Raw genomic sequence first — 26,526 nt, 5'->3', positions numbered from 1 at the left:
GTTACAAAGTGCTCTTTTTCTGACCAGCTTCACAAAATGTGACAAAAACTTAGAAAAAGGGGAATTCTATGCCTTCCTTTTCCCTACTTCCTTGTCAACCCAAGCTTAAATTGCATGCATTAAGGACAGGGTGGCAAATGAAATAGATGGATATGTCCTATAGAGTGGGATCCTAATGAACAAGTGGATTTAGGGAGCAGGAGGAACTTTATAGATCATTTATTCCAACGACTCCATTATGCAGACAATAAAAATGAAGCTCACATAGTTTAGGAGCCCAATGTTTTACAGTTAACTTAGAATACAGAACGAATTATCTCCTAATTCCCAATCTAATAAGTTTATAATCAGAAAAAAAAAAATTAAGAGCTTAAAAAAAGAAAAAAAATGCTTGACTAACTTATAAATAATTATTAACTTGATTTAATGAGTGATCAAATAACATAGTAGTTAAGCAGTGGGCTCTAGGTCCCTACCTCTTGGGTGTTGATTCTACATCTGCCACTGGTGAGGTATTGTTCTTTTTCATTTTAGTTATGAAGGAATCAAGAAGATCCAAACATGATGTTTCATTTAAAAAATGTGAACCTTATATTCAATGACACTAACATGTTTGTTTAAAGTGAAAATATGTATTGAAAATTTTTAAATGCACAATATAATACAGTTGTTTATTGGAAGTACAAGCAGAACTAATGTTTTTGGCTTTTTTGTTGAGAGAGGCAAAATGTGCTTATTATCAAAGTAATCCTTTAGGTTTTACATAGTTATCTAGAAAACTGGAGATTACGTTGCTTTCTTTCCAGAAGACTTCACACTTTTAATCACTACCAATACACACTGGCCTGATGTGAAACCTGAGACTCTCATAACAAAAGTGGAGCCTTAGGAAGAAAAGAAAAACAAAACTCTCTCAAATAACTCGTTGCATATAATGCATTCAATAACTGGATATTCTTCTTCTGGTAATATCTCATTAACATTATAGATCATAATTTGATGATAATTTTTCACAAAGAAAAATATAGTTTTGTGGGAGAACAATTTACTTTTCCTACTCCTTTTCTTGCGTGACCTGACCAAAGACTGAACTCATCACTGAAACTGTGCTGTTTCCACTTTAGTTTATTCCCTGATGTGAAATGATATCATGTTTCCGTTGTTTCTGGATAAACTCAAGCAGGAACTAAACCTCAACATGTCTTGTGGCTTTGATCTAAGCCTCTGTGTATGGTTCATAAGCCTCAGACAGTGCTCTTCTAAAATATCTACAATCTGTATTTCGTATAAAACTTTTAGGCTTTACTGGAGTGAATATGGTGAATTTCATGACTTGATCAGTCTCTGCTTTTCCAAATGCTTGACATGAAAGGAATATAACCTGCCTATCATACAAACAAATTTTTTTAAGAAATAGATTTTTTCCCTTACAAACTCAAATTTATCATTTTTTTCAAGAAAGTAACCCTGTTAACCCATAGTTTTTATAATTTTTGTTATTGTCTTTCTGATCTCAACATCACTGACACTTGTCCAAACAGCTCAATAGTCTGATTTTAAATAAAATCAATAAAATGTTAAATAACAAAAAACCTCTCTTGGTTCAAATGTCATCAAGTAACTTTTTCATATTGTTCTTGTCTGACATTAAAGGTAAAAGGCTGAGACTATTCTCAAAAAGTAGATTTAATCAATAACATACGGTGAATGTTCAGCTTTCTGAGGTCAGACTTGGGATGCCAAGAGTCACTGTGAGTGGCTGCTCAATTCTCCTTCCTTTCTGTTCCTAGTCAGTTCTAGGTGTCATTATAGACATCATATTGAATCCTTGGAGACACAATAAACCTTACCTGTTATCTCATCTAGAGGGCTTCTTTACCAGTGTATACCTCCTCACCTTCACACCAAAGAGACATTCATTGTATAACTCAGATTAGCACTTGATAAATAGTTCACATATCACCTGTATAGAAATATGTTTACATTTACCCTTTCTTGTCTTCTCCCAGCCTAATATAAACACAAACATATATAGAACCATGTACTATTTGGTATAGGCCCTATATATTATCCTTATATTTCAATGATTAATTAAGGGACACATAAAGAGATTTTTGTTAAAAGAAGATGTAACAGTCCTTGAACTCCTAATAAAAGCTAAAATTGAATAAAATTTGTAATCACTTAAAATGTTTAAAAGTAGTGAGATATGTTGCATGTGGCCTACCCAGTATTTATTTTCTCCTTCTTCCTTACCAAGAGAACTCCAATTTTGCTCAACATGGCAACATGCCCAACTAAAATTACCTATCTCCCCATACTCCTTTGTAACTATGAAAGCACCTTTATGGCTGAGTCTATAATATGTCTTGATATGAAGGGTAAGAGTTCATTGGAAATTAATTAATTTTCCACCTTTTCCTTCTTTGAAGTCAGGCATGGTGCCTAGATGTTCACCAGCCAGTCTATGCTATTAAGAATGAAAGCCAGGCATTAAAGATGGCAGAGAAAACGCATCAAACCCTCTTTAATGGCATGATGGGAGGCCTCCATGCTAGTCCTGAGCTATCTACTGCTGATTTCTTCCTATGAAAGAAAAAAAAAAAGGCCAAACCACTAGATTCAAGTTTCTATTGCATGCAACAAAACACACTACAAAATAATGAAAATGTATATTTAAAAGGAGGAAAAAGGAATGTTTACATACCATTGGTGGGAACGTAAATTAGTTCAGCCACTGTGGAAAGCAGTTTGGAGTTTTCTCAAAGAACATAGAACTACCATTTGATCCAGCAATCTCATTACTGGGAATATACCAAAAGGAAAATAAATCATCCTACCAAAAAGACACATGCACTCATGTTTATCACAGCATTATTTATGATATCAAAGACATGAATCAACCAAGATGCTCACCAACAGAGGACTGGAAAAAGAAAATGTGGTAACATAGAATACTACACAGCCACAAAAAAGAATGAAATCACTCCCTTTGCAGCAACAGAGATGCAGATGGAAGCCATTATCCTAAGCAAATTAATTCAGAAACAGAAAACCAAATACTGCATGTTTTCACTTATAAGTGGGAGCTAAACATTGAGTACACACAGACACAAAGATGAGAACAATAGATACTGAGGATTACTAGAGGCTAGCAAGAGTTGAAATGCCACCTATCAGGTACTATGCTCACTAGCTGGATGAAAGGATCATTCATACACCAAACCCCAGTACATGCAACTTAGCCATGTTAACGAACCCGAACTTGTACCCCGAGACCTAAAAAAAAAAAAAAAAAAAAGGAGAGTCAATAAAAAAAATTAACCAGTAAAGTCTTAAAGTGACAGTCCTATAACTCAAATTTCTGTCTCCTCAAATTTTATTTGAATTTTCCTGGCTGGAAGCAAAATAGTGAAACTTTTTTCTCAGTTAGCAGGTTTCCTGGTAGGCAAGTTTAGGAACAAAAATGGTAAGTTGAACTTCTTTCTATTTTATAAATTGAACACAAATTTCATAGGTTAATGTGGACAATAATTGACCTATCCATATTAAAAATTTAATGTATATTTTATAATTTTATACATTCTGTCTTATTATTAACAAGTATTTACTGTCTCTTAGACAAAATAAGATTTGAAAGGATTTAAATGTCCATATAGTCATGAATGTTTTTATCTTCCATGTGTTTCTTCTCTATGGAGAAGTTAGAAACACTTGGTCTATAACTCTACATACGTTTTCCAGTATAGCCCAATTTCAGTAATACTTGCATGCCATGTGCCCTGATTTTTAAAAAATCATTGTATGCTTACTTATGTTATAAAACTCTTCCTGTGGACTATATCATATTTGAAATGAATTATAGGGTCCTTTGGGTTTTGTTTCTTTTTCTTTCACTCAATAAAACAAATTATTTAAAAATTTTATTCCTTTACATGCTTTCGGAGTTCTAATTTTTTTTTTCATGTGGATACTTTGCCCTCTTTTTTTAAGCTAAGTTATCCCCTTCCTCAAAACTTTTAATACCCCTTCCCCCAGTCTCTGTCTGATACTCAATGCCTTCTACAGCACAATCCCATAATGATACAAAGGGAAAGTGTCAGTTGGAAAAGTCTTATTCTTCTCCCTTTTCTTTCTTGGAACATAGGCATTATGCCTTGATGTGCAATAGTCAGTTTGTGCCACAAGCAACTTCTCAATTATGTCTCCTTCTACGTTACTGTGCAAGAGGAGGCTGGATCTAGGAATTCTAAAATGATGGAATGCAAATTGCGTTTATTTCTAAAGATTCGTTTTTGAGGCAGCTCTGAGTCCATAATGTTCATGAAACCCCTTAGTAGTGGAGCTCTAAAGACCTATTAAAGATACAAAACTTTGAGGTCCTTGGAGACCTGTGTGTTTGGGACGGAGATCTGTTTTATTGCCAGATTATGGAGCTAAGATACAGGGAGAGTGAAAGGCATGTCTCTAAATTATACGCATATCAGTGGAGATGTTACAAATCCCCTCCCAGCTGATTGGTCTCCAGCTTGATTAGTCCCATTCTCCAAACCTAATCTTAAATGTACTATTATACAGTCACAGTCTTGATGCCTATGGACATTCTAGGGCTTTTGGGGGATTATCTACGTTGGGTCTGAGCAAAATTTTGTGACACAGACAAGTGTTATTCCTACTAGGCCATTGATGGGGAGTTAGGGATTTGTTAGTGTGGATGAGATGATCGATTGTGATAGCCCCTGGATGGATGTGACTGTGTGTTCTTACTGGAATGACAGCTGGACAGTCAGTAAGAGAAGACTCAAGCTTAAGTAAGACTGAGCATCACAACAATGTCCCTTGAAGGAGTCTTTTATTTTGTCCTATATTTGATATTTTTTCTTGGCTGCAATTTCAATGCCTTTTAAGGGAAAGCATAGAAAACATAATTGCTTTTCTTTCTCTTTTGTGGATCTTAAAAACAAAAGTCAGATTAACCAAAGAAAAGTAAACAGAAGTTTATTAATGCATGTTGTACTCATTACATGGCAGAGGCCTCAGCTCAGAAGTATTTCTCTCTCACGGCAATGACTTAGGGGCCTTGCTTAAACAGTATTTTAACAAACAGCCATAAATACTATACAGTGACAAGCCTAAGAAGAGAGTAACTTTAGGCTTCCAAAAGATAGGAAAATGTGGGAAACGTAAATTTTTGGGAAGAGAAGAGCCTGCTCCTGGGTCCTCTGGTGCTGTTATCGTGAGTTCTGTTTCTGATCTCATATAGGCAGAGGAGGGACAGAGTGTGCCCTTGTGTTTAATTTTTTTTAGACCCACTATTCCCAGTATTTTAGAGAGGATGATTTTGTTTTTCCTTAACTTTCTTAGATATCACAGCAGAGGTTGAGTATACAGGCTTCCCTGTCCTGCCTTACAAGTTCTTGCTGGCCTGTGCTTCCCCATCTTCTTCATCCCACCAATACCATCCTTTCCCACCTCGGATGAGAAAAACATATACCTTGTCTTGTTTCTCAAGGGAAATTAAGTCCTGGTACCAATGACTCAGAATCACTTGCAGAAAACAAACAAACAGAAAAAACATTATCTAGTTCCTAGATAACATGGGGAGGCTTCATCATTCAGTTTCCTCATGAGATATACATGTATGTTCTCCATTTAAAATAGGTGATCATTTCTATTTTGCCTCATTTAAGCTATATGGTCTATATTACCTCTTAAGGGCCAAGGCAGAAAAGAAATGGGGGAATGGAGCCATTTATCTCAAGGCACATCCATTTGTTTTGAATCCTTACAGTCCCAGTGCTAAGGATTCTGAAAATGTTCTTGATATGGAAAACCTCCAGGCTCCAGTCTTCTCTTGCAGAATCAGCCAGAAGCCTGGGAAAATCTGAGAGGGAAGGATGAAAATAAAGGAAGGATGACTACTGCAGAGGCATGCAATGTTTTTTTGGGTTTTTTTGTGGTTGACATAATAAAACATTAGGAACAAGAGACACGGCACACAACCCATGATGGAGACACCAAAAAGCCCCAAATTGGGGCATTCCCCATTCCTGACTGTGGAATTTAGTATTTAAGAGTCTCACAAGGGTTCTGTAGTGTAATCCTTATTATTGGATTCAGGAGCTGGCAGTTGTTTCCCTTTTGTTTACAGATCAGTTATTCCATCCATGTCCTCAGGGATGTGAGTAATCCTGCAACAAAGAATTCTGTCAGTGGTTAAAAGTCATAGCTGGCCAACATTTCAACAAGCTTGAGGTGCCCTCAGCGAAGGGCAGGGCATAGACCAGAGGGCTTCTAAAAGGCCAGGCAGAAGAATCCAAGCGATCTGAGTCTTCATTCTCTGGAGCCACTGCTGATTACAAGCACATGGCACAGAATTGTAAAGGGACTCCTGGAGACAGGTCTTGAATGAGTCCCTTTTGTACTTCTTTCCACAGTTTATGACATCTAGGTTTAGGAAAGCAGGGTGTAGATGGATAATGTTAGGAAAAGCACAAGATGCTTTTTTTTTTATTATTTTTTACTTTTTGGAATGTTTTACATACTTTTCTTGAGAATGCTGCACTGTAAAAGCCAAGCCAGGCCAGTGAACTAGAAGATGAAATATCCTATTTCATTGTTCATTGCATCTCATGCAGAAGTGCCACTGTCTTGAAGTCTGGCATAGGCTCTGCTCTATATGGCCTTGCTCTGCTCAGAGGGCATTGGCTATAAATGAAAAGGGGTGTGGGAAGTTTAGAAAAAGCTCGCTAGGTTGATATTTCTTTCACAATCCTTTGTTTAAGTCCTAGCCAAGAAAACGCCTGGAGGAAGGGCAGGGGACCTAAAGGTAATGGGCTCTGCAGAAAACCAAATGTGCAGTTATTCTTTTTGACTTGCTGTGGGCATTAGTGCTGTCAGCCAAACTCCTGGAGGCCTTGGAGGGAAAGTAGTTCTAAAGCTCTGTTTCTCCTTAATCTGTCTCAACCAAAAAAAAAAAAAAAAAAGGAAAGAAAAGAAAAAGCCTGACATTCAAATTGTAAAAACATTTTCTCAGCTTCTACTGGAGGAGAATAAAGAAGGCTAAAAGTCAGCATTCATTCCATTCTTGAATGTTAAGAACATCTTTACAATCCTGCTGAGAGCAAGCACAAATGGATCTTAAAGGTCACATACATTAGCAGTCTGATGTTGACATAAAGGCGGCCAATTTTGATAGCTTTACAGATGGTTCTTGGTTAACATTCCTACTCAGATTCTCCATGAACTGTTCTAGACCTGAAAAGTCCATGACAGATTGGGAGGGGGACCGCAGAATGAGAAAGGAGGCATAAAGCTTTGTGCCTTCTCTAGGCTTCCAGGCCCCAGTTCTCCGGTAGAACTTTCAGCAAAACCAGGGCAAGGCCTTCCATAACAGTGCATTATACTACATTTAATTTCCATTATAGGGTTTCAATGTATACAATGCTGTGCGTGTAAGTTTTAATCTATGCACTAGGGCAAGTACCCCAATCAAGAATTTATAACTCAGGGTTAGATAGTTAGCATTTTAAATACCTGAATTAAGAATTCACACACCAGAGAAAGTTAACAGAGAGGAGCTTTAAATAATTCTACTTTAATCTGCCTTAGAGAGTTGATTATTTTTCGTAAGGAATGGTAGAAGTCCATGATGGCCTAGACACAATAGGTAGCTCAGCTCTTGTATTAATGGAAGAACGGACTTGGCTGGATAATATCCTAGGCTTGGAATTTGTACGGGTCTTGTGCAAGGCCACCTGTAGATAATTCTGCCCTGACTCTAATTAGATGAACAGAATTCTGACATTAAGGTAGTATCTAATATGCCTCAGATGAGCTTTTCATGTAGGCCCTTCCTGGAATGCCTAAACCTCAGAAATCACCAGTTCATAGTGTTAGAGTAGGTAACTAAGCAGACATGAGCAGGGCGGGAGATGGTACCCTCCCCCTCCCCCGGAATGTCAGGTGACCATCAGGTGATGGTCAGGGAGTTGTTAAATTGTCTCTCTAAAACAATAATTGGTCAAAGCTGGCACTAGGGAAAGGCAAACTCTCAATACATAGAAAACACCTAAAGCTGGTGATCAGCAGCTTCCTAATAAGATCTCAGGAGTTGGGTGAGCAGTCTCAGCATGCACACTAAGAGGCAAAATGGCAGACTTTAATTGGCATATGAACTTCCTTTAGGAACACTGGACTGGCAAGGGAAAAATGCCTCAAATGAGCATATGCACAACTTCAGCAACTGAACACATACACATGGCACATGTAGCCCCTCCCAAGTGCTGGCAGGTCACTGTGCGTGCATCCTGCCTGCCCTAAGGAAAAATCAAGTGAGGAGACACACAAACACTGGAATCATTCCAATGCATAAAAACTCCATGTCAAGGGCCTGACTGGGCACTTGGATTTCTCAAGTCATCTGCTTGATTCTCTTCCAAGTGTACTTTACTTCCTTTTGTTCCTACTCAAAAACTTTTAAAAAATCGTTCACTCCTGCTCTGAAACTTGCCTTGGTCTTTCCTTCTGTCTTATGCCTCTCAGCTGAAATTTTCCTCCAAGGAGGCAAGAATCATGTTTGCTACAGACCCGTTGGATTCACCATTGCTGATGATAGAACAGATTATATGACACTTTTGTGCCTGCTTACTAGTAAATGTTATGTAAATATGGCAGAATTCATTCTAAGTTTCATTTATTATATCTTATTATTTAATACGTATAAGCCCAGGTTAGGGGTACACATGGAGGCCCACATACCATAGCTTTAAAAATTTTAAATTATAAATCAAGTTGACAAACTTTATGTGTTTTCTTTTACCTTGACAACACTGAAACACTATTTATTGTCATCTGAGAAGAAAAATTTAATAAATTGACTAAGTTGCCTTTTCTCTTAGTGAAGTTTTTTACTACTCAAATCCTCTTCACACTCATAAGTACTTTTAATCATGGATTGGCAGCGGCAGAGCCCACAGATCTTCACAGGATTAAGATAGTACTGCTTTTTGACGTAAGAACTTTGGGTAAGAAACGGGAAAGTATTTCTGTGAGACCTAAATGGCATCCTTGATATGTGAGTTTCTCTATGGAGGAAGTTTCAGGAAAGGGACTTCTCTTGCATAGGTCTAGGAAGGTATTGCTTTGAAGTCACAGATATCTAACAAAAATAAAAATAAAAAAGCCTTCAAGTTGTGACGAGCTGAATTAGCTGAAATCAATTATAAACATTACTTGTGGCAGATACTGGAGATGCCCCAGTTATATCCCCTTGGCGTCCCCTCTTCTCATGCATTCAGATCTTAAAGCTCTTACTGTCTTACTGTCAGGATGTATACTTTGAGGACATCTGGCACTTGCCCTTGCATGGGGCAGACCAAAATTCTGGAATCAATGCCTCTGTAAGTGTTCTGAACTAGTGGATGAGAGTTTACGGATAAATATTTTAGCTTCCTTGTTCTTTGGGTGTGACGACTGTGAGCTTAGTCTACCATATATTTCAAAGAAGAATACATACATAAACAATAAAATCTTCATGGTAAAATCAGAAAACTATCAGTAAAAAATAGACAATTACCAGCAAACTGCCCATACAATATTAGAAGTGGAATAAGAAATATGTTGAATTTCTGTGAAGTTAATAATGTCTTTTAAAAAACTCAAACAAGGTAGAATGATGAGTTGAGATAACAGTATTGAAAAGATGCCAGTTTCCTTCAATCAAATTCCTAATAGCTGTTTTTAATAGACTTTTTTTTTTTATTTTTAAGTGCATCTGGAAGAAAATCCATAAACAGTTAAAAACTAGTGGAGAATAGAGTTTGGCAGTGGGTAATGAAAGTAGCTTTCCCTTAGTGTATACTATAAAATGAATTTATAATTAAAATCATGTGGATTGGCACAGTCATAAGCAAGTAGCATAGCCATAAGCATATATATTTATTTATAATAAAAATTACATTTAAAATCTATTGAGAAAGAAGTTTTTACAGAAGGGTCTAAGTTCGAGATTCCTACACAAATTTCCCAGGTACCATTATAGATGTGGAGTCAATGATAAAATGGGCATTTTATTGCTGTTTGGGCAATTTTAAAGCTATGTATTTTAAAGTAAAGTTACCTCAGAAATACAAAGAATATATTTTAGATAGAGTAATAAACTGAGAATTAAAATTTAAAAAACATCCATTTCAGAAGAAAGTACAGAAGAGTGTACTTTAATCCTGGCTGAACTTTGCATCCAAGCTATCTGGGTTAACATCCTGGCTTCTCCAAGTCCGATCATGTGGCCGTGGAAAGTGATCTCTTTTTGTCTAATCCTCTTCTCTGAATTGGTGATCATATTAGTATCTACTCATAAAATTGGCATATATATTACATGATTTATGAGAAATGTAATGCTAAGGACAGTTCTTAGTTAATACTAAGTTCTATTTGATTTTGAAAATAGAAAGATACCTTACTAGTAATGAAAGTAATTAAAATACAATAACAATGATGTTATATAAATGATTGGTAATATCTAATTTGATATAGATGCAGGTTATTAAGCAGTCATATATTGGTTAATTATAAGTAGAATGGAACTAGCATTTTGATGGGAAATTTTAAAACATTGGTAGCAATATACCCTTTGACCCAAACATTTCATTTTTAGGAGTCTGTTTTGAGGAATCACATGCAGATATTCATTGTCACTTTTCATAAGAACAAAATGGCAAACAATTTAAAAGTTACTCAATTATGGAAGATTAAATTAATCATGGTAAATCATATGCTATTCAGACACTAAAAAGATTTGAGTAGATACATATATACTGAAGCAGAAAATGTAAAGATATAGTCAAGTTAAACTCAGGTCAAATTGCAATACATAGTGTATAATCTCATTAATGCCACAGAGCAAACAACATGTAAATATGGGGCTTGTACAGAAAAGTAATGAACTGATAAACAGCAGTTAACAGAAGTCAGTTGTCTGAGGTTGGAAAATCAGAGTGAATAAGGACAGTGACAAAACATTCACATACTACTTGATCATTGACTATGTAACGCTTCCATACTATTAGAGCAATTTTTAAATAAGCATTACAGTAATCCTTGTGAAAATAAAATGAGTGGAAGACTTTATGAAATGAAAGACATGTTACTTCATTTGTGTCTTACAACATAGTTATGTCGTGTTTAAGGAATAAACATGGCAAGTGGGTCTGCAAAAGCATGAGAGACGAGACTGAGGACAACCCTCTACCTATAAGACATGGCTATAGAAGTAACACCTAGAAAGCTATACAGGAAAACAACTCTGTCTTCTAAAATCCAGTCTTTGAAAAGGTCTATATAATTCTGAAAATTAAATAATAGATGGAAATCAATTTTAAGTGAATATTGTTGAGAAATTATTTTGTCTGTGGTCTCCTCAATATCCTCAACAGCCTTATTTCTTGCCAGCAAAGTCTGTTTTTCATTCGTTTGTTTGTTTTTATGCGTTCATGGAAGGTGAACCCTTTTAATCAGCCCCAGAGGGCAAATGTTGATAAGTTTAAGTAAATTCTGGAAATTCTGTGTGTGTTTCAATCATTGATTTAAGCAAAGATATAGGACACAACTCTGGACGAAGAAAATCTGCCAGGGCGCTTCTGTGAAAAGGTTGTATTTTCTTTGGGACATGGGTTGTTGGGTAATGGTTGGAGTTTCTACTGCTATCTTGCAATTACGAATAAAGTTGTGAGAACTACGGGGAAGAGCCAGAATGCTGGCATCTTTGAACTATTATATTAACTAAATTTAGAAATCCCTATCCTCTAGAATTTTCCTTATATGGGAAATTAAATTTTTCTCACTGTGTAAGTTTTTTTGTTTAGTATTCTGTTACTCATGGCTAGTAACTAATTAATATATAAACATAAAAAAAACGAGCTCACCATACGAGATTCTATTTATTTATTTATTTGTTTACTTTTGAGACAGGATCTTGCTCTGTCACCCAGGCTGGAGTGCAGTAGTGCAATCTTGACTCACTACAACCTCCACCCCCTGGGCTCAAGTGATCCTCCCACCTCAGCCTCCTGAGTAGGCATGGACCACAGGCATGCACCACCACACCTAGCAATTTTTTTGTTTTTTTGGTTGAGATGGGGTCTCACCATGTTGCCCAGTCTGGTCTCAAACTCCTGAGCTCAGGTGATCCCATGAGCCACCATGTTCAGTCACATGATTCAATTTAGACAACTAGAATTTGTATATTTGGTGCTAACCACCATTTCTTACACTTGGCCTACAGTAGCCAGGTATAATAAGCTTTTAGAAAATGAGATAATACCTATTACTTTGAAAGATCATTTTCAACAAAATTGTATATGTTAGAACATGTATTCAGAAAATAAATGGACAATGTAGGCAAATAAGTAATAATGATTTTCTAATGTCTAATTACAAGTAATTGAATCTATATTTGTATCTTGTATGTACATAGCTCAAAGTTTGTTTTACATTTAATTAAAGTTCCCAGGCTTTTAAAATTTTCTTTTATTATTAGTGTCATCTGTTTTCTTCTCAATTATTTAAATTTGCTATTTCTGTTCTTAATTAACTTAATTAACTTTTAATTAAACATGCTTAGAATGACTTACATACTGATAATATTCTTTGTAATATTGCCTGTTCTGAATCAAGCATCTTACTTTATTGTTGTCTTCTCTGAAATAATCATGTCACTTGAGTTTATTTGGTATAATGTAAGCTTTTTCATTCCAGGAGATTGCCATGTAAGTGGTAAATACATATCTAAAAGCGGACAAGATAATGTGTTCTAATAAATTTTAGGAGTCTAATCTTCATTCCTCATTTTTTTACTACAAATGTTGATATTACTTACTTTGTACCTAACTATGTTCAGAATCTTGTGTTGGGCATTTGGAGGGATAAAAGGTTTAACACAACACAACTCTTGTCCTCAAAGTTGTACATATTTCAAAAGGTAAGTTAAAATTTGCATGTTACTTTAAATTATGTTATAGATCTATCTATATATCACATACACCTAAAACAGAAAAGCTCTTTTCATGCTTATTTTTGGAAAGTACTGTTTAGAATTCAATGTAGGTAACATAAAAAATAAGGCAATATTTAATTATGATACTAATACATTTAAATTAATAACTACTGCTTATTTAATGAAATTTCACTTTTTGGACTTCATGAACTCAGTTCAGTAATTATGTAGTTATGGCTCATAAATATTCTAGGGAATTCACAGTTTTAATTCCTTTCTAAAGAATAATCTGCTCTAAACATTTTCATAAGAAGGGCAAGCCCAGTTTTCTTAAATTTCATTTTATTTGATAGAATTTAACTCACCTTTGCCTTTCCTTTCTTGATAGTTTTAGCCATGAATTAAAATCACTATCCAGCTGCTTGTGCAATAGTTTGTATTATAAGCAATATTCTCTTTCATAGCTTTTCAAATCTTAATTTCATTTAATTGGTCCCTCTTTTAAATCAATTTCTACAAGTGGACTGAATTTTAAAATTCAGCTTATCCTTCTGAGCTGTGCAATAGCAGGTTCTAGATATACAGATATCTAGATATACAGGTCTGTAGCCACAACAGAATAAAGCTAGAATATAATTGCTTGCTTTCTAAAGTAGACTCTTGAATGAATACACATACAGGCACAAAATACATGATTTGTAAGGAGTTGAATCTACAACTTATTTTAGGCATATCATATTAGATTTGATAAAACATCATTAGAGAAAAATAGGTTAAATAGTGTGACACAATTACATATTCATTAACTTTTATAAGTAGTTGATACTCATTAATAACATTTAATTTATTTGTTTGCTATTTATTAAAACCTCACAAAGTATCAGGGTGCATGCTTGGCCCAGGAGTTACAAAGATCAGAAGACATAGTTGTCATGTAGGGAATTTTGGCCAGATTTATAGCTATGTAGAAATGTATACTATTCACCAATAACGACTACTTTGCATAATCTAGTGACTTTAAAATAGAAACATAGTCATAGGCTTATATCATTTACTATTTCTTATATTGCAACCAGTACACATTTTGATGTAGTCATAATTGTGGACAAGGGCAAATGTTAAAGATCCCTTCATTCTTACTGTGACAGGCCTTTGAGAGCTACACTTCCCTGAATATATTTGCTATTCCTTAGGTTTTACTCAGTCTCTCTTAGTTTTCTTTTTTCTATTCCCCCAATACACTTTGGTTAAATTGTCACGTAGTAAATTTACCACTTCATTTCTCCAATTACCAATTTTTAAATTAAAACCCATTAACTAGGACTTCTTTTCTATAGCTTAGTTACTCAGAAGTAGAAACTTTGTTTAAAAACAGTATTGTCGTAAATTTGTATCATTATCAAATTTGTTCACGTATCTTACATTATTGGATCTCTTGAATTGAAGTGATTGGATAAATGATGCACTTTTCTGTGTTGGTTTCTGAATGTTGGAAGTTCTCCTATACAGAATTTAGCTCTCTCTTTTAAGTATGGCACACTTAAAATCTCTGAGACTATTCTTCTCATACTTCTTTAGTATAAGAGAATAAAACGCAGCAGGATTCATGGATTTTAATTTCTTTTCGGGACAGCCTTTTGGCTGTCCATGTATCAAGACCTTGTAAATTAAATAGATGGGGAAGATAAGATTATGCTCATATGAAGATGGAATCTTGAAGAAGAGGGGTGGGAAATAAACAATAAACAAATGAGATGATTTCAGGTAGTGATAAACACTATAACATAATTAATCCATGCCAATCAGAGTGTAACAGTGGTGTGGTGGCAGTAGAACAGGTAGCAGACCTCTTAAGATGAAAGGTAACAAAAAATGAGTCATATAAGATGAAGCTGGAAAGATAGGCAGGGGCCTGATGGGGAGCAGTTAATATTTAAACATAGGCCTAAGTCTAAAGTAAATATGGGGACAAAGATGAAAACATGACACATAAATGTTATATAGTCGGGTGAAATAGAAATAATGCAAATAAAAATGGTAAGAAAAGGAGAGGGAAAGAAGCAACAGAATAAGCTCATTGATAGATTGCATAGGCAATAATGGAAATTAAAGACACCATCGAAAATTAGCAAATAAGTTAGTAAAAAATTAAATAAGAAAAGCAGTAGACTAAGGGCATTTAAATAAGGTGTATATACAAAGGTAACAACTAGAACAACAATGAAAACATTCTTATATGCTAAAAGAAATATAATTAGAGATATTGAAAATATTATAAATACATCAAAATAGAATTTTAAAACATGTTATTGTGTGTAGAAAGGCCAGAGAAAGAAAACAGAAGAAGGAAAAATAGATCAGAATACATAGAAATAAAATAGTAAACATGAGACCCTAATCAAATTAACTGTAAACAGTCTTAATACACTAAGTAAAATAAATTCTCAGAGTAAATTAATGATGTGGCTCAACTATATGTTGTTCACAAAAACTCTTTTCAAATATAATGTGAAGGCAGGTTAAAATAAGGAATGGAAAAAACATTTCATACAAATACTAATCAAAACACAGCACTGGCTGCATTAATATCATATGAATCAAACCTCAAAGTAAAGAAACCTACAGGGACATAGAAAGGCATTATGTAGTAATAAAAGGATCAATCCAACAAGAAGATATCATAATCCTATATGTATATCCACCAAACAAGATAATAAAAAATATGCATAGCAAACCTGATGGAGCAGAGAGAAAAATCCACAATTACAGTTAGAGGCTTCAACACACCTGTCTCAACAGAGCAACTGGAATAATCAACAAAGATATAGAACTCCAGAACACCGTCAACCAACAGAATCTAATCAAATTTTATAGAATATTTCTGACGATAGCAGAATGCACATTATTTTTCAGTGCCCATAGAAGGTATTCAAAGATATACCACACTAGTGGCCATAAAACAATACTTAACAAATTTAAAACAATTAAATTACACCAAGTGTTCACCAACTATGCAAACTGAACAACAACACTCCTAAATACTCTTTTGGTTAAAGTGAGTCTCAAGAAAATTAACAAAGTACATTGACTGAGTGGAAGTGAAAATACAACACATTAAAACTTTTGAGATACACTAAAACACTACTAATAGGGAAATTTATAGCGCAGACTATATGCATTAGAAAGAGAAGACGTCTCCAACTAATAATCTAGTCTTCACCTCAAGAACCTAGACAAATATCAAAATAAATCCAAAGCAAGCAAACAGAAGAAAATTATCAAGAGCATAATTCAACGAAAATGAAAACAGCAAAACACTAGAAAAAATCAATGAAACAATAAAATCTTGGGAAAACAAAATCAATGAAATGAAGTGATATTTCTTTTTTTTAAATTTTTATTTTAAGTTCATGGGTGCAAGTGCAGGTCTGTTACATAGGCAAACTTGTGTCATGAAGGTGTATTGTACAGATTGTTTTACCACCCAGGTGTTAAGCCTAGTATTCATTCATTGTTTTCCCTAATCTTCTCTCTCCTCCCACCCTCTAGGGTGTGTTGTTCCCCTCTATGTGTCCATACGTTCTCATCATTTAGCTCTCACTTATAAGTGAGCGCATGTAGTATTTGGCTTTCTTTTCCTGTGTTAGTTTGTTAAGGCTAATGGCCTCCAGCTCCAGCCATGTCTTTGCAAAGGACATCATCTCATTCTTTTTTGTGGCTGCATAGTATTCCATAGTGTATATGTACCACATTTTCTTTGTCCAGTCCATTGTATATGGTCATTTAGGTTGATTTCATGTCTTTGTTATTGTGAATGCAATGGACATTCATGTGCATGTGTCTTTAAAATAAAATGATTTATATTCCTTTGGGTATATACCCAGAAATGGGATTGCCAGATCAAATGGTGTTACTGTCTTTAGGTCTTTGAGTAATCGCCACATCATCTCCTGCAATGGCAGAACTAATTTATACTCCAACAGGATATAAGTGTTCCTTTTTCTCCACAACCTCGCCAGCGTCTGTTATTTTCTGACTTTTTAATAATAGTCATTCCGACTGGTGTGAGATGGTATCTCATCGTGGTTTGAATTTGTGTTTTTCTAATGATCAGTGATGTTGAACATTTTCATTTGCTTGTTGGCTGCATGTATGTCTTCTTTTGAAAAGTTTCTGTTCATGTTCTTTGCCCACATTTTTATGGAGCTGAAACAAAGTGATATTTCAAAAAATTCAATACAATTAACAAATCTCCAGAAAGATTTACAAATAAAATAGGACAGTAGACATAAATTATAAAAATCAGGGACAAAACAGGGAATATCATTACAGTTCCTGTGCACATTAAAAGAATAATAAAGGAGCAACATTAATAACTGTACACACATAAATTTGACAACTTAGAAGTGGACCAAACAACACAAACTATCAGGATTCATCCAATATGTAATAGATAATTTATAGTTTTAAAACTTCCAAAAGTTAAATCTTCAGGCCCTTATCATTTCACTTGAGAGTGCTACCAAAAACTTAAAATAGAATTAACACTAATTACACACAATATCTTTCAGAAAATAGAAGAAAATGCTTCTTATGAAGCTAATGTTACACTGATACCCAAACCAGACAAAGGCATTACAGTAAAAGGAAATTAGGGGCAGTATACCTAATGAATATAGGCAGAAAAGTTATTAACAAAGCATTATCCAATAAAATTTAGTCATATATAAAAATAATTATACACTATAATCAAATATATTTTATTCCAGGGATCCAAGTAAGTTTCAATTTTTGTAAATCAGTGTGATCAACAGTATTAACAGGTTAAGAAAGAAAAAAAAAAATCACATGATTATATCAATCAATCCAGAAAAAGTATTTGACAAAAAGTCAATGTTCATTCATGATAAAAGTTCTCAGAAAAATGGAACTAGGGAAGAACTTGATGCAGAACACCTATTGAAAAAAAAAACCCTACAGCTTATATTTTACTTAATGCTGAAAGATTGAATACTCTTCTTCTAAATATTGAGAACAAGGCAAGTATATTTGCTCTTAACACTCTTATTTACACAGTGCTGGAAGTTCTAGCCACTGTAATAATGCAAGAAAATAAAATAAAAACATATGTATCAGAAAGCAATAAATAAGACTATTCCTACTTATATATATTATTTTCTACAAAGGATATTTAAAGGAATCTACAAAAATACATCTAGAACTTAAAAGTAAGAACATATAAGTAACTTCCACATATTCACAAGATATAGAAAAACATGCAAAAAAAGCATATTTATATACTATCAATTAAGTGGACACACAGAAAATTACAGTACTGTTTACAATGGCTCAAAAGTGAAATATTTTAGGTGTAAATCTAATGAAACTTGTACAAGATTTTTATCTCTAAAGCTACATGATTCTGATGAAGGAAAACAAAGAAAATCTAAGTCTAGATAGAGATACCTTATTTATGGATTGGGACTCAACATAGTAAAGATAACATTTCTCTCCAAAATGATATGCAGGTTTAAGCAATCCCAATCAAAATTCCAGAAAGACCTTTTTTTTAGGTATAGACAAGAATATCCTAAAACGTACATAGAAATGCAAAAGAAAAGAATTCCTAAAACAACTTTGAAGAGGAAGCATAAAGTAGTAGGGATATTATATAGTCTTGGTTGTTTATGGTTTAAACTCTGTGATATTGATGGAGGGAACAGATATGTAGGTCAACAGAACAGAATGGAGAACCTAGAAATAGACCTCCATAAATGTGCCTAACTAATTTTTGACAAATGTGCAAGGCAACTCAGTGGAATAAAAGATAGCCTTTTCAACAAATGATACAGGAGCAATTAGAAATCGATAGGTAAAGGGAGAGGGACGAGAGAGAGAGAGAAACTTGACCTCAGTTTTCTTCATTTTACAAAAATGTAGTTCTTTTGGTGATGGATATGTTCAGTATCTTGCTTGTGATGATAGCATCATGGCTGTAAGCATGTGTCCAAACTTATCTAGATGTACATATTAAATGCTTGTAATTTTTCACATATCAATTATACTTCAATAAAGTTAAATAAACCAAAATTAATCCACATCTTTCTTTGTTCTTGTTTTCTTTCCATAATTGGTTGCTTTCCCCTCCCCCTACATTTTTGCTTCATGCTTATTTTCCCTTCCATTCTTCTCTCATTCCTCTTCCTTGTCTCCTACATCTCTACTCCATCTTTGTTACATTGTTTAATTTTCATTTTATGCCTTTTTTTATTTGTACAAAACTATTTGGAGACACTTATAAGATCAAGCATAATGCAAAATAAGAGTATTAGGGATACAAAAATTAGACATTAAGTGAAACAATACGATTAAATTGTATTTGTCACTCCTTAGGTATTGAAGTGTTTGATATCATTTAAAAATATCTCCAAAGTTTCTGGGTAACTATAAAAAGAAAACAATTTTCATTATGTAAGACATTAAAACAGGTCTTAGCATGTAAAAAAACTTTTTCCTTGAAACTAAACTTGGCAGAATAATTTTGCATTGGTTTGGATTTGAGAAACATTATACAGCTAAGCAGGCTCAGCTTAAAAATTTTTTTTTGGATGAAGCTTTTCTCTAGGCAATAGGGTACTTTATCATCACTAGCATTAGGTCTAACATTTATCACTAACATGTTTTAGGATCTTCCTTGGATTATTCATTCCTTTAGTCTCAACTGTGTGGAATGCACTGTACTGCGAATACTTACAAGTTTACTGCAGCTGTCTTGGCATTAACTCTGCAATTCCCAGTATCAATAAACTTTCCAAGTATCTTGTATTCACAGTGCTGTGAGAATCCTATTGAAAATGACCTTCTATGTTCTTTACTGCTAGGGTGCTACCATAGTCTTATTACTCAAACAGTGGTCTGAGAATCAGAAGCAAGCATCACAGAGCTTACTTAAAATGTAGAGTCTCAGACCACACTAGACCTACTGCTTCATACTGTGCAATTTAACAAAATCTCCAGATAACTCACATGTACATTAAAGTTTTTGTGCATATGTGGAGGCTCATTATATGGGGCACACTCGCTTGTTGCCAGGTTAGTACTTAGTGACCGCCTCTTGGCTAGACTATTGTGAGGACAGAACAAAACACTGTTGTATAAAAGCCTGCATCCAGGTATAAAGAAAAAAGTATAAAGTAAAAACATTATAAGTAACTTTATAGTGAAAAAAGTTATTTTTGGAGATAATAGACAGCTTGAAATTGTATTTTTGTCATAGTCAGTCATATAAATCTACCTGTTAATTTTCTGCATTTAGAATGAAAATAGAGTTCAAGGATATTATACACTCATAATAAGGCCACATCCTACTATTTAAAAAATTAAAGAATGGGTGAAGTTATCATCAAGGCAAGGTAGGTGCTTTATCACTATTATTAGTACTAGCACATATCACAAATGTACGTTTTAAGAATTTTCCTGAAGTAGTCATTTCTTTAGTGCCAAGTGTAGAAATACATGGCAGTTTGGCTTTCATTGGCCATGTTACAGAACAAATTTAGGTCTGTATTCTATGTCTCATTTTAAAGTATAGAATAACATAAAAGCCCTACATTTTTTACTGATACTTGAAGGCACTATTTCTAAAATATCATTTTCCAATGCTGTGAAATTTATTTTCTTCTTCAGTAAAAAGAACATTTCTATTTTCCTGAATGATTATTGGTGAAAAGGGCAAAAAAAGGACTAGAATCAGAGTAACAAGGCCCTACTTACTTTACTCAGACTTATTTGCTGGGTAGTACAAGAGTTACTTAATCTTGATTTTGATCCTTTGTTTCTTCACCTGCAAAATGAGATAATTAATAAAAAATAGCCAATTTTGTAGGAATAATAAATATATCAATATACAGTATTATTTCTGCCTTCATTTTGTTTGGAAACCCAAGATTTCATGGTATATTTTTAATTTTATAGGATCACATATAAGTGAAGGGGATCAATAATTATAAAAATGGTTTTGACTACTTCATCTTAAAGTCATGTATGAAAAATAGAAAAAAAAAATATTGTATTTCCTGGTGTTCAATCTTAGGGAATTGTGGTATAATCTGTAAGGGTTTGATTTTGCAGCTGTGTTCGTTAATATTACTTTGGAGTAAGTCTTGGAAAAAAATTATTGTTGCCAGGAAATCCATCACTAAAGTTTTTAAGTTTCACAAAATTTTCCAGTATCGGATTTCTCAGTCAGATCAAATCTTTTCATTATAGCACATATTTAAAAAGACAAAAAAAACCTTGACAAAGTGTGAAGCTTATCACTTCACACTTGAGGCGTCTCATCCGTCTTCTAACTGCTTGCCATGATCCATCAGCTATAATCACCAATTAGATTAATCTTGTTTAAGCTTTGGTTCGTTATGTTTTGGTTCACCATTTCTTGCCCAGAAACACTGGATGAGCCTGCACCGTCTACTAAATTAAGGTCAAATTCCTTAATCTGGTGATCACAGTCTTCTAAACTATGAGTAACCACTCTGTAGCTTTATCATCTATTTCCACGGAGATGGGAGCCTCTATCCCAGATGTCCTAAGCTTCTTACGCTTTCCGTAAACACACGTTAGGCTTTTCTTCCTTTAATGACTCTACAGCTTGTGACTAACACACTTCTCTACCATCTTAGTCTATCAAATGTATTTATTTCAAGGCTCACCTTACATGTCTAGAGTAAACATAAATTTAGATTTCCAAGACAGTCTATTCTATATAAGTTTTAATGGGAGTCATCATTAATAAGATTCCTTTAACCCTCAAAAATATTTCATCAGATGATCGTGAATTCAGTCATCTTGATGATCTCAAATATTTTAGTAGAAAGAGAATCTATTGTGGTATAAAGCCTTACCCATAATGAAAAGACAACAATTGTTTAAAAATAAGTAAAGCAGGAGAGGATAGTGTAGAGGAAATAATAATACAAGAGGGGTACCAACAAATATGAAGATTAACCATGGTAAAGAAAGACTATACCTGAAATGACTCTCTGTTTATGGCGGAAAAGAAAAATAAGTTAGCAAATTAAAAATAGTATATGCAAAGCTGCTTATTAAAAGCTTGTATGGTTCAAAGTGATTGCTTACATTGTTATTTAATGGTATCATGCTTTTAATGTTCACTTAATGTAGTTATAAATGGCAAATTGAAAATGTTATTTTTTTTAAAAAATGCGAAACAAATACAAAAAGAAAATGATGGTAGAAATGGATAGTACAGAGTAGTAATTTGGAGAATAGACTCTGAAAGCAGACTGTCTAGGTCAGAGACCTGCCTTTTCTTCTTAATAGCTCTATCATTTTGCCAAGTTTTCTAACCTCAGCTTCCTCATTGTATTGGTTTCCTTATTGTGAAATGGAGGTGACATATCGGTACCTACCTAATAGGATAATTATGAGATCTCACTTAGTATAATGCTCGGGAATCAATGAGCCATGTATTAGTAATTGTCAATAAAATAATTATATTTAATTTGAAAATCAGACTTGAATGGAAAAGGCACTAAGCACATTCTATTACTTCTTGCTAATCTGAGTGATAAGAAGATATTATGCCAACTATGCTTTTTCCATATGGTGAGATTCATATACATGAAGCAGTGTTTATTAGGTAGCTTGTTTAGGTATTTAGGTAGCTATTTAAGTACCTTAATTTAAGTTAGTCATAGCACTTATGAGTAAAAACAATTGCAAGGAGAAATTTATGATTACTGCCATTGGTTGAACAACTAATTTTTTTAGACAAAACATATCTTTAATTTGCCATCATTCTTAAATTGTAAATATACATAAAGGTTATGTTCTGTATGTGCTTCTTTCTACATTATATTTAAGTCATTGGAAGAATATTGAATGTGGAGTGCATACTTGATCTACTTTGACAAAAAATATAGGCTTTGTGCACCTCCATTTTATATATTTGTGTATATCATCAAGGCAAATAAATTTAAGATTCTTGATCTATTGAGTTTAAGATGGGACTAGAGTTTGGAAGCATGCACTTACATGTCAAGTCCTTCCTCAAAATGTTTGGAAATATTTTAAAAATTGTTTACTGTGGACTCAAATGCAAAATTATGGCAGAAAAGTGTCATTCTACAGATGAACAGATCATAGTTCAATGTCAACAAAGAGCTTAAAACAATGAGCCCTTTTAAGGAATCATAATTCAGATATTAGAAACTAACACCAGGATTAACAGCACAGAATCTCAAAGTTATGCTATAAAAAGAGATCAGTGTTTATCTTGTGGTATATTTATCATATAGGTTCAAATTCATTTCTGTACCACCTACTTGAATGATGCCTATGTTTCAGTTATCTCATCCATAAGACAGTACCATTTCATAGATTTTTTTTTTGTTATGTATGTAATCTCTCTTTCACACCTGGAAAATTTCCTGTTCACCCACAGTATATCATTTTAAAATGTTTTTAAAATAATTTTTTGGTTTATTTTAAATAATTTAATTTTTCTAGCTTTGCTACATGGGCAAGCCTGTGTTTGAGCATTTTTTTTTTAAGTGTAATATACTTTGTAAATCTCTTAAACCTCTTCAGGAGGGGAAGTTATCATATTTAGTACAACACTGTCCCCAGTTTCTGGTTTCTTCATAGCATTAATATAAGACTATGTCTCTTTTCCAAACACAGTATGTTGTGCTACCTTTAAAACATACAAACCAAATAAATTGGGATAGGACCCTTTATTTTCCTCTGCAATGAGTGAGGAATCCTCCCAACATCACTAAAAACCTGGAAATAGGCTGATAGACAGGAACTCTAGTGTGAGGAGTATTCATTAAGGTTTCTGTTATAGTTTGTTAACATTTCCTGTCCAGAAATCAATTTAATATTCTTTGCATCAGGAAGTTTGAAGTTCAGGTCTTTATCCTGAGGATAATAACTAGCTATAGAATAATAAGCAAATGCTACTGTGTTGTCAGTTTCATGCTGGAATGCTTTGAGATACAAGACATTGCTTCTGGCATAGTTTTATTCCTTATTGGCATTCACTGAGATCTTTGTCAAATTATTGATTCTATACTGAGTCTGAATCTCCTTCACGGTATCTCCTTATCCAGTCCTCCACACTTCATTTTTTTCAGAAGGTCTTTACTTCCTTCTGTAGGGAAAGGGTGGAGGAAGGGAAATTGTAAATGCTCTTTTGTGCTCTTGTGAGGACAGGTTGGTCTTCTTACGCCTTGCAAGGACAGGTCAGTCCTCTTATGCCTGGAAATTTTTGTGCTCTTGTGAGGACAGGTTGGTTCTCTTATGGCTGGAAATAGTATGCTGTCATTTCTCCCCTCTAAGCCCTCATACAGTGTTCTTGCAGGGAACTACTTCAACTCAGCAGCTTATAACAACACATCTGCCTGACTCTGGGTTGGTGGGTGTTCAGCTTATGAAGGATGGTTTCCATTGGGAGTGACTCTGAGTTGTGGATCGGATCTATGTCTGCTCCACCTTGAACTAGTGGCTACCCAAAGCATGTGCTTACAGAGAAAAATGGAGATGAAAGAGGAGAAAAACATCCATGCAAACACATTTTAAACCTAGTTCACATCACGTCACTAATATCTCATTTGTCAAAGTCAGTCACAAGACCACACCCAAATTCCAGAGAATAGAACTATACTGTGCCCATCATGAGAGCGTTACCAAGAGATAGATTTATAGTACTACTACAGAGAAGGGAAAAATTAGGTCTAATTCAAACTATGAGAGAGAGAGAAAGGTAAAACTTCACTCAGTAATGTATCCCTAATTGTATTAAAATATCATATTTTATTTCACATTTTGTCTTTTTTTTTCTGGAACAGCAGAAACCAAAGTCTAGTCTAAACAAGGAGAAAAATGATGGAGTAAATAAAGGCATTTCAGGGAAAATATAGTTTAGCCAAAGTACAAAAACAAAATTGTAGATTCCACTATGCAGTTTAGTTGTTTTACTTTATTTTATTTTTCTTCCTTAACTTTTATTTTAGGTTCGGGGGTACATGTGCATATTTGTTACATGGGTAAATTGCATATCACTGGCATTTGGAGTACAAATTACTTTGTACTACCTGTACATAACTACTACTTGTACACAGGGAGTGAGCATAATACCTGACAGGTAGTTTTTCCATCCCCACTTCTTTCCACCCTCCACCCTTAAGTAGGCCCTAGTGTCTACTCTTCCCCTCTTTTGTCCACGTGTACTCAATGTTTAGCTCTCCCTTATAAGAGAGAACTTGAGGTATTTGGTTTTCTGTTCCTGCATTAATTTGCTTAGGGTAATGACCTCCAGCTGCATCTTTGTTGCTGCAGATTGAAAAACATGATTTTGTTCTTATTTATGGCTACATAATAGTCCAGGGTGTACATGTACCACATGTTCTTCATTCAGTCCACTATTGATGGGGATCTAGATTGATTCTATGTCTTTGCTATTATGAATAATGCTGTGATGAACTTATGAGTGTATGTGTATTTTCTGGTAGAATGATTTCTATTCCTCTGTGTATATACCCAGTAACAGGATTGCGGGTCTAATGGTAGTTCTGTTTTAATGTCTTTGAGAAATCTCCAAACTGATTTCCACAGTGTCTGAACTAATTTACATTCCCCCTAGCAGTGTATAAGCATTCCCTTTTCTCTACAACTTCTCCAATATCTATTATTTTTTGATATTTAGTAATAACCATTCTGATTAGTGCAAGATGGTATCTTTAGGGCTTTGATTTTTTCATTTCTATGATGATTAATGATGTTGAACAGTATTTTCATATGCTTTTTGGCCACCTGTATGTCTTCTTTTGAGAAGTGTTTATGTCCTTTACCTGTTTTCTAATGAGGTTGTTTGCTTTCTGCTTGTTGAATTAAGTTCCTCATAGATTCTGGGTATTAGAACTTTGTCAGATACATAGTTTGCAAATATTTCTTCCCATTCTGTTTTTCATAGAATTAGAAAAAAAAAAAAAAACTATTTTAAAGTTCATAGGGAACCAAAAGAGAGTCCAAATAGCGCAAGCAATCCTAAGCAAAATTAAGAAAGCTGGAGGCATCACACTCCCTGACTTCAAACTACACTACAAGGCTACAGTAACAAAAACAGCTTGGTACTGGTACAAAGACTGACACACAGAGCAATGGACTAGGTTAAGAACCCAGAAATAAAGCTTCACACAAACAACCATCTGATCTTTGACGAAGTTGACAATAACAAGCAATGGGAAAAGGACTCCCTCTTCAATAAATAATGTTGGGATAACTGGTTGGTCAGTTCAATATGCAGAAGATTGAAACTGGACCCCTTCATTTCACCATATACAAAAATCAAGTCAAGATATAGTAATGACTTAAATATAAGCCCTAAAACTCAAAAAACTCTAGAAGAAAATACCATTCTGGACATAGGTCTTGGCAAGATTTCATGATGAAGTCTCCAATAGGATTTGCTATAAAAACAAAATCCAGACAAAAACCAGACAGTATAT

This window comes from Colobus angolensis, unplaced genomic scaffold (genome assembly GCF_000951035.1).
Source record: "Colobus angolensis palliatus isolate OR3802 unplaced genomic scaffold, Cang.pa_1.0 Scaffold153, whole genome shotgun sequence".
NCBI classification, from domain to species: Eukaryota; Metazoa; Chordata; class Mammalia; order Primates; family Cercopithecidae; genus Colobus; species Colobus angolensis.
Note: the sequence above shows the minus strand (reverse complement) of the source record.